General features: G+C 44.1%; 1 protein-coding gene across 1 annotated transcript in view; it reads left to right on the top strand.

Annotated features, from left to right (window-relative positions):
* Positions 1–7,628, top strand: part of OCA2 (OCA2 melanosomal transmembrane protein) — a 527,910-nt gene that overhangs the window by 155,683 nt on the left and 364,599 nt on the right. The gene's annotated exons all lie outside the window — the stretch shown is intronic.

Below are 7,628 nucleotides of genomic sequence, written 5' to 3'. Positions count from 1 at the left end.
TATATTATTTAAATCCTTTTTGATCAGTTCATTAGCTGTTGTTATTCCTGGAGATTCTTCTGAGGGGAATTCTTCCGCTTGGTTATTTTCGATAGTCCCTGGCGTGGTGAGGACCTGCAGGGCACTTCCCCTGTGCTGTGGTGTATAACTGGAGTTGGTGGGCGGGGCTGCAGTCAGACTTGATGTCTGCCCCCAGCCCGCCACTGGGGCCACAGTCAGACTGGTGTGTGCCTTCTCTTCCCCTCTCCTAGGGGCAGGATTCACTGTGGGGTGGCGTGGCCCATCTGGGGTACTTGCACACTGCCAGGCTTGTGGTGCTGGGGATCTGGCGTATTAGCTGGGGTGGGTAGGCAAGGTGCACGGGGGCAGGAGGGGCAGGCTTACCTCACTTCTCCTTAGATGATCCACTTCAGGAGGGGCCCTGTGGCAGTGGGAGGGAGTCAGATCAGCTGCCGGAGGTTTGGCTCCGCAGAAGCACAGAGTTGGGTGTTTGCGCTGAGCGAGCAAGTTCCCTGGCAGGAACTGGTTCCCTTTGGGATTTTGGCTGGGGGATGGGCGGGGCAGATGGCGCTGGCAAGCGCCTTTGTTCCCCACCAAACTGAGCTCTGTCATCCGGGGGCTCAGCAGCTCTCCCTCCCTTTGTCCTCACGGCCTCCCGCTTTCTGAGCAGAGCTGTTAACTTATGACTTCCCAGACGCTAAGTCACGCTTGCTGTCGGAACACAGTCCGTCAGGCCCCTCCTCTTTTGCCAGCCAGATTCGGGGGCTCTGCTTGGCCAGCGAGCCACCCCTCCACCCCGGCTCCCTCCCGCCAGTTCATGGAGCGCGCACCGCCTCGCCGTCCTTCCTATCCTCTTCCGTGGGCCTCTCATCTGCAATTGGCTCCGGAGACTCCGTTCTGCTAATCCTCTGGTGGTTTTCTGGGTTATTTAGGCAGGTGCAGGTGGAATCTAAGTGATCAGCAGGATGCGCGGTGAGCCCAGCATCCTCCTACGCCACCATCTTCCCTCTCTCCTCGCCAAAATAATTTCATTGAAATGAGGATTATTTTCAGTTCCCCATATAGGGCGATCTGGAGAGGAGAGCTTGATCCAGGGAGACCAGATAGAATGTTCTAACAAAACCTCCAGAGTAATTAACAGGCGTTATCTACCCAAGGAATGGAACAAATAGGAAGTTCAGGTTCTAAGGAGCTGCCTTATTTGTGCCAGTGGCCCCATGCTAGCTCTTTATTAATTGCACCACCTGGGTTGCTGATAGTGAACTGAGCTTTGGAACATTTCAGGCCTGGCATGGAATGCAGTTTTTACTCAAGTGTCTTGTGGTTCAGAAATCCGATTTCACAGCTTATCTTCCGTTAGATGAAAGTGTTTACAGTGTGTCTGGAGCTGGAGTAAGTTCCTGCGGGTGCCCAAGAGCAGGGGCCTCCTATCTCCTCTCATTAATTTGCTGATGTCTAACTGCACTGATGCAGCGGTGAGATACCGGGGAGAGCGCTAGTTCTATCTTTTAAATCTTACTTTGAAACTCCCTCTTTGACCCATAGATTAGTTAAAAGTATGTTCTTTAATTTCCAGATTTTCAGAGATTTTCCTGTTGTTTTCTGTTACTGAATTATAGTTTGATTTACTTAAGGTCAGAGAACTTATTCTGTATGACTTCAGTTCTTTAATATTTGTTGAAAAATTTTTTATGCCCTAGGTTTATGGTCCATTTTGTTGAATATTCCATGGGCTTAATGTAATATGATTTTCCCACCGTTTTATAACACTAATGCTACTTGCAAATAGAAATTGTTTATACATAGGCCAAGCAATAACTTGTGAAACTGAAATACTGCTGGTTTTTTGTGTTTGTAATTTGATATAGAAGGTGGAGGATGTTGCAGAAGTTTTAGGAAAATAGTATGCTTGACCTTGTGTTTCTGAAACTCCTGTGCTTCCAGAATCCCCTGGGAGCATTCCCACATTATGAGGGGGAGATCTGGATGCATACTTAGACCTGTGGGCTTTCTAAAAGCAGAGTCAACATTGTGGCATCCTAGGATCTACTGTAGGAGTCCACTCTAGGGGTAGAATTTGCCTTAGGTGAGGACTGAGAAGTTATTTAAGTCTGGGGTAGAGCTGTTATCCCAGAACCTTAGGGGTCTGATGGGTCCTGCTGTTGCCATCTGCACCCCTCCTCACTAAGAGAGAGTTGGTCTTGGGGTGACTTGCAGATCTTCTCATCTGCCCTCCCTCTCTGCTGCTGCCAGCTACTCTCCTTATGCATTATGCCCTCCTTGACCCCTCTTGGCCTGCTCTACTGTAGCTGTGTCATACTTTGCACTTTCTATTGTGCCATCTAGTTCATTCATTATGTGAGTTGTGTGTTATCTGCAATTTTGTTCTGTACTGATTCCTGGTGCCTCATACAGAACTAGGCACAGAGTAAGTGCTCAATAAATATTTATGAAACAAGAATGTTCCCAGAGTGCCTTTTAAATTTTTTTCAACGTTTATTTATTTTTGGGACAGAGAGAGACAGAGCATGAACGGGGGAGGGGCAGAGAGAGAGGGAGACACAGAATCGGAAACAGGCTCCAGGCTCTGAGCCATCAGCCCAGAGCCTGACGCGGGGCTCGAACTCACGGACCGCGAGATCGTGACCTGGCTGAAGTCGGATGCGTAACCGATTGCGCCACCTAGGCGCCTCCCCAGAGTGTCTTTAGATATTTGACCAGGTACTGAGGTCCTACTCTGCGTCTAGTCTAACCTGGCTCTTGGGAGTGGGAGCACCATCCACCTCTGACCCATGAATGAATGACTGTCTGGCAATGAAGCATCAGGTAGGGTTCCCTTTGGCCTTTTAATAGCTTCATGAGATGAAATAATTTCAGGAAGTTCTCTACGTTATTTAAACTTCTTGTCCTATAGATAATCCTGTTTGGCACTTTCTTAACTGAAGATTTGGGGTTGTATTTCTCATCCTTGTAAAGTAGTTCTTGGTAAAGCTCCAAAGAACAAAATTGGATCAATCTTTCTAATTCTTGAACTTTGCATATTTAATAGGGTTTCTGGAGATTTCCCAATGCAGCATTCTAAAAATTCCATTATCACAGTGAAGGCTTCTGTGCCCTTATACTATATGAAATCATATTGAAACAGTGTGACAGGGTCTTAATGACAAATATTTCACAATATAAAGGAAATAATACTTTTCCCCTATGTGCCCCCCATTTAATATCTGGAATTATGTTTTAGGAAGAATTGCTGCCACGGGTTCCTTTCTGTTGGAAACAAGGAGGTTTTTCTTTCCTTTTCACTCACTTTATCTAATTGAAGCAAAATGATGTAGCCTTTGTGTGAGATCATGTGTCATTGCCCTGGGTCCTTTAATTTAGAAGCTCATAAAGCATTTGGTTTAAAAATTAACTGTGAAATGAAATTCAAAATAGATGAATAGAGAACACCTCTAGTCTTCCAGGGGGCCTCTACTTTAATCTCCAGAAATGGGAGGTGCATTTGGAGAGAGGTGAGATGCTATATTTCACAATGCAATGTACATACCCCAGTGCCATTTTCCAGTGGAAGCCTCCAAGTCAAGCCTTCCTAATTTTTGTTATTGTATTTTGCAAGGCTGAAATTTAAATTATAGCTGTGGCTAATGGCTCTGCCCCCTAATTCATTTCCCTTTGTCTGCAAGTCTTTTCTTATTGCTGAGATGTTACTATTGTGATTCACAGAACATATTGCTTCTAGTAGCATCTGGCAGACTTTGTCTAGCAGGCTCCATTACCTTGTTCCAGAGATGCCTTTATTTTTCTTCTTTGAAGTCAGAGACTTCAGAACTGCAAGAGAGCTGGTGGAGTATGTAATACAATTCCTTTACTTAACAGAAAAATATGCTGAATTTCAAATACACTTTTGTAATTGAAAGAGTTGGATGGGGCATGAATCTTCTAACTATACTTGGCCATGCTGTCTACATTTCTTCTGATAAGATCACAACTTGATATTTCAAGGGTTTTCAAAGCAATTCATTAGAAAAATATCCGGTATTTTGTAGATTTGTCTTGAAGGAAGTGTCCCAGCTCTCCTGAAGGTTGTTACCCATGCCCTTGACTGTTCCTGGACATGCAGTCTGTGAACTGAATTATCTGTTTTGAAGCTAGATCAAGTTAAGAGGTATGCGTGTGTGGGCGGGGGGTGGGGAGGATGATAGTGCATAAAGAAGGGCCACAGTGGGACCTGAGAGCTTTAACTTCAAAGAAAATAGTGATGCTATTGATACCTAGCAGAGCTAATGTGTGAAAAGGCAAGCACAGCTCTGAAAATTCTGTGTTAATAGGACCTCCACCATAATCTCGTGAAATGGGCTTTATTATTATACCCACTTTATAGGTGAGTAAATTGAAGCTCAGGGAAGTTAAATTGCTTGCTAAAAGTCCCTGAACTGGTAAAGGTGAAGTAGGGGCTCAACCCTTGCTTCTACCTAGGCTGCATCACTTGTCAAGGAGCAGGGAAATGTCTGAAGCCAGAATTGCAAAAGCTAGACAAAGAGTGAACAAATGTCTGTTATGGCATACCATGGTCCAGCTTTGTGTTTGCAAATGTTATATTATTTAATTCCAAAAACATGTGGTAGTCCAGAACCTGTGAATATATGACCTTATAAGGCAGAAGAAATTTGCAGATGTGATTAAATTAAGGGCCTTGGGAGAGTATATTGGATTATCCAGGTGGGCCCAATTCCTTGAAAGTGGAGAACCTTTCCCAGCTGTGGGTAGGAGACATAATTATGGAATAAGGGTCATAGAAAGGTGATGTGATTACTTTTTATCCACTGTTGATAGCTTTGAGAATTAAAAAGATGGGCATTAGTTCTGGAATATGGATAGCCTCTAGATACTGGAAGAGCTGAGGAGATGGATTCTTCCTAGAGCCCTCAGAAGGAATGCTGTCCTGCTGACTGTGTGTTGAGTTTCTGACTTATCAAAGTATAAGTCTGTGCTTTTTTAAGCCACCTACTTTGTGACAGCAGCCCTAGGTAACTAACATAGGAGGTTCCCATGAGGGAGGTGTTACATTCCTGTTTTATAGCTGGAGAAACCATGCAGAAGACAACTTGATACAGATCTCAGCTGTGGTAAGTGGGAAAGGCAGGACTGAACTCATCTTCTTCCATGACCACCTACGTCCTCTTAGGAGGGAGAGTGGAAGTATCAAAGGTTGCCACATGGTTGCTGAGCTTCATTACATAACTGAGAATCGGGGCCTCAGCTTAGCTGCCTCGTCTCAAACATGTGGGTGGTGCAAGGAGCTGATTGCCCTTGTGTATATGCAAGAAGAAATCAGAAGTTGATAGGTGGGGGCTTGCCTTTTCTCCCAGTTTTATGATTAATCAAAAGACCTGGCTGCTATGAGCTGGAGGCATCAATTGGGAGGACATTTGGGGCAAGTGTGTGTGTGTGTGTGTGTGTGTGTGTGTGTCAGAGTGTGAGGAGGGTGTAGAATGTGTGTGTGTGCAAGTGTGAGATGGTTGATGCTGCATAAGTGTAAAAGATTATAGATGTGTGTGAGTGTAAAACTCAGTGGATGTGTGAGTGCAAGATTGTGTGTGTCTGTGTGTGCTTGTTAGTGTGAGTGTGATTTTGTGTGTGCATGTGCATGAATATGAAACTGAATATGTGTTGAATGTATGCATAAGATAGATCCCAGTGCTACTTTGTCTTCATGTCACTGGATTACCTCTGGCACCACAATTGGGCTGCTCTGAGGCAGGGGTGGAGAGTCTGACCTATTGCCGACACCTGGCAGTTTGGAGGATTGATTCCCTGGAGGCCTGGGTGCCCTCAGGATTAGAAGCAGACAAGTCCTGACCACAGGGGAGTGTCCACACCCAAGTCCTGGCCTGAGTTTCAGTTTGCATGTCTCCCCACATGATCTCCTTTAGGAGATGGGGCTCAGGCTCAGGGTGCAGGAGGCACTGCCATGCCCCCTCAGCAAGGGCACATCACACTGAGGACAGGGATAGGCTTATATCCTTTCCTTTACCACTTGAGACCTCCCAGGGTGTGGACCTGATCTAGCACTGGGGATGGATGGGAACCACAAGGGGCAGGTGGCATCAGGGCACATCTACTGGGGACAGGGAGAGTGATGGGAACAGTGGGATATTTCTTTCTCCCATCTGTTTTGCTTCTATGGTCTAGCTTGGGCAAGTCTCTTGATAGTACAGTACAGTTTCATTGTTCTTGAAAGTTATTTTATTTGCTGACAATGTGTTTTTTTTTTTTACAAATGGAAAACAAATATTTTGTTTTAAAATCTTTGCTACATGTCATTATTTTTGTCACTGTAAAGCTCAGCACAGATGCCAGCAGTACAGAAATGGCCAACAAGAAAAAAAAATAAAACCCTGAAGGAAAATCAGAAACAAAACCCCCAGAGCCTCGTCTCCCTCCCCTCTCCTTCCCCAAAAGCCCTATAATAACTGTACAATATTATAGTCCTGATCACATTTGAAAACAATTATTAAAAACAAGGATTCCATTGGAAGCTCAACTTTTTGGATTCTTGAACTGTGATATAAATATATATGTATATGGTATGTGTGCACATAGAATAAAAAAAATCTCCTTTTCACCTCCACTACCTGGCACCAGACTGGAGACAAAAGGGAGAGAAACCCAGTAATGATGTTCTCTCAGCCTCTCTAAGGCCATCTATGCCCCTCAGTCTCCTATGGCTATGTTTAATATGTCTTCTCCTTATTAATTCAGTCTTGCACTTAAGATACTGGCCTGAGCCAATTAAAAAAAAAACGGCTGCTACACATGACTGTTACCTGAGAAATGTACAGAGAGAAATAACCTGTATCTGCATTTATATGGCTATAGTTAGCTCTGTGACCCTGTTAGAATGGGAGTCCAGGCACCATCTATCACATGGATTCATACCCTTGTATCATAAAGCAAAATCCAATCTTAAGATTGGAGGGAGCAAAGAGGAAGAACTATAGGTCCAAAACAGACCCAAGTCTCAGTTTCTAGTCAGACTGAACTGGGAACTGGATGAAGGAGGCTACTTTGCAAGACTTGGTTTAAACTCCAGCAGTGAAGATTTCCCTGGGACTGCTAATCCAAGAAGTTGAGTTTCCATGCAGAAATAACCTCTACAGAACACACATAATCTGTGATTCTCACAGAAAAATTCAGCAAGTATGGCCAAGTATGGGGTTTTAAAAGGGGGTTATCTTCATACCCTAAACATCTGTAATGTTTGCAGATATTCTCTATAAGGTGAGAGCACCAAAAGCAGGAATGACCCAGCTTTACTACTAAATATGTTCGATGAGAGACAAGCCATATCAAAAGACTTTATATATCTGCTTAGAGTTGCATATTGGCTGGGGATAGATGTAAGTGCAGCAAAGATGTTTGTTTAAATACTCTTTGGCGGCAATACTAAGTGGAAAATACATAGAAGATTTAACTCCTTAGGACTCTTTGAAAATTACATGGCAAAACAAAGATAAAATCTGAGACAAATTCTGCATAACTCCCTAATAGGGAGAAAAAGATAGAGAAACACACATGTGCATGCACGTACACACACACACACACACACACACACACACACACACACA

Source organism: Herpailurus yagouaroundi, unplaced genomic scaffold (assembly GCF_014898765.1).
Source record: "Herpailurus yagouaroundi ecotype Mexico unplaced genomic scaffold, PumYag 185, whole genome shotgun sequence".
Lineage (NCBI taxonomy): Eukaryota > Metazoa > Chordata > Mammalia > Carnivora > Felidae > Herpailurus > Herpailurus yagouaroundi.
The sequence above is the reverse complement of the archived record's forward strand: the minus strand, read 5'-3'. Positions and strand labels throughout refer to the sequence as shown.